General features: G+C 38.5%; 1 non-coding gene across 1 annotated transcript; it reads right to left on the bottom strand.

The window, feature by feature from the left end:
- Positions 1–425: 425 nt before the first annotated feature.
- Positions 426–533, bottom strand: LOC112096018. Its single transcript, XR_002904178.1, has one exon. It is a non-coding gene; the product is annotated as a small nucleolar RNA R71 (small nucleolar RNA).
- Between the last annotated feature and the right edge of the window lie 1,637 nt (positions 534–2,170).

Below are 2,170 nucleotides of genomic sequence, written 5' to 3'. Positions count from 1 at the left end.
CATGGTAATGAGAGGCAGCCAGGCAATAATAATATTATTTACATGGCTTCTGACAGAGACAAAGCTATTAGAGATTATGCCGTGTTAACTCCTCAAGTTGTACACCCTGGGATAATCAGATCTGAAGTAGAAGCCGCAAACTTTAAATTGAAGCAAGTGATGTTTCAAATGTTGCAGACAGTTGGTCAATTCAATGGATTGCCAAATGAAGATCCTCATCTCCATCTTAAGTTGTTCTTGGAAGTGAGTGATGCTTTCAAGATTGCTGGAGCAACACAAGATGCCTTAAGACTAAGGCTTTTTCCTTATTCCTTAACAGATCGAGCACGAGCACGGTTAAATTGATTACCATCTGATTCCATCACTACATGGAATAAGTTGGCTAATAAATTCCTAATGAAATATTTCCCACCGACAAAAAATGCAAAATTACGAAATGAGATTACTTATTTCCATCAACTTGAAGATGAAAGTTTGTATGAGGCTTGGCAAAGATTCAAAGAACTGTTCAGAAGGTGTCCTCATCATGGCATTCCTTGTTGCATTCAATTGGAAACTTTCTACAATGGGTTGAATCCTAGTACTAGATTAATGGTGGATGCATCAGTAAATGGAGCCCTGTTATCCAAATCTTACACTGAAGCTTATGAGATTCTGGAGAGAATTGCCAATAATAATTATCAGTGGCCATCAACTAGGCAACCAGTAGTAAGAGGAACAGCATGGGTACATAACATAGATGCAATTACAGCCTTATCAGCACAAGTAACCTCATTGACTAACATGTTAAAGGCCATGACATCTGCTCCAACAGTAGTAAAGCAAGTTGCTGAACTTTCTTGTGTATACTATGGTGAAGAACATAACTTTAATAATTATCCTGGAAATCCAGCTTCAGTAAACTATGTGGGTAATTTCAATCGACAGCCTCAGAACAACCCATATTCAAATACTTACAACCCTGACTGGAAACAACGCCCAAATTTTTCTTGAAACGGTTAGAATCGAAATGCTCCAACATTAAATGGACAAAATAGGAACACTCAACCACCTGGTTTCCATCAACAGAGTCAGGGGCAAAAAAATATTAGTCAGGATCCAATCACTACACTGGAAGCACTGATTAAGGAATACATTACAAAGAATGAAGCAATTGTGCAGAGTCAAGTTGTATCCTTGAGAAACCTGGAAAACCAAATAGGACAACTTGCCACAGCAATAAGTAGCAGAACTCAAGGAAGCTTACCTAGCAACACAGAAGACCCTAGGAGAGAGGGCAAAGAACACTACAAAGTAATTAATTTGAGATCTGAAAAGAATGTTAATATCCCAGTTGATGTGAATAAAAATGGGATGGAATTCAATTAATCACAAAAACCACCTCAAAATGGAAGCATGTTACAACAACCCAACCATCAAGACACTGGTTACATGGGCCAAGCTACAGCAACTTCAGAGGGAACTCAACCAGAACATGCTGAAAAAGAAGTTTCAACACCAGTAGCCATGACCTACACCAAACCAAACAAGCAGAGTTTGGTACCTCCTGAACTACCTAGTAGTTTAGACATCCACCACCTTTCACACAGAGATTCCAAAAGCAAAAACAAGACAAGCAGTTCAACAAATTTCTGGAAGTGCGGAAGCAGTTACACATCAACATAACTTTTGTGGAAGCTTTGGAGCAAATGCCAAATTATGTGAAATTTCTAAAAGATATTTTGGCACAAAATAGAAGGCTGGGAGAATTTGAAACTGTTGATTTAACACAGGAAAGCAGTCATATGCTCCAAAGTAAGATTCCTACAAAAGTGAAGGATCCAGGAAGTTTTACAATACCATACTCTATAAGAACTAGGTACACTTGCAGAGCACTTTGTGACTTGGGAGCCAGTATTAATCTGATGCCATTCTTTGTATTTAAGTAGCTGGAAGTGGGGGAATGTAGACCAACAATAGTCACTCTCCAATTGGTTGACATATCTCATGCATACCCTGAAGGAAAATTGAGGATGTACTGGTGAAGGTTGACAAATTCATCTTCCCAGTAGACTTCATTGTACTAGAGGCTATGAATAACCCTAATAAAGTAGAAAATTACAATTTCCTAAGTGTCGTGGATTTTGTTGTAGCAGACAGAATTGACAGATGCTGCAGTAATGAGATCAAC

This window comes from Citrus clementina, unplaced genomic scaffold, assembly GCF_000493195.1.
Source record: "Citrus clementina cultivar Clemenules unplaced genomic scaffold, Citrus_clementina_v1.0 scaffold_1, whole genome shotgun sequence".
NCBI lineage: Eukaryota > Viridiplantae > Streptophyta > Magnoliopsida > Sapindales > Rutaceae > Citrus > Citrus x clementina.
This window is presented reverse-complemented; position numbering and strand designations above follow the sequence as displayed.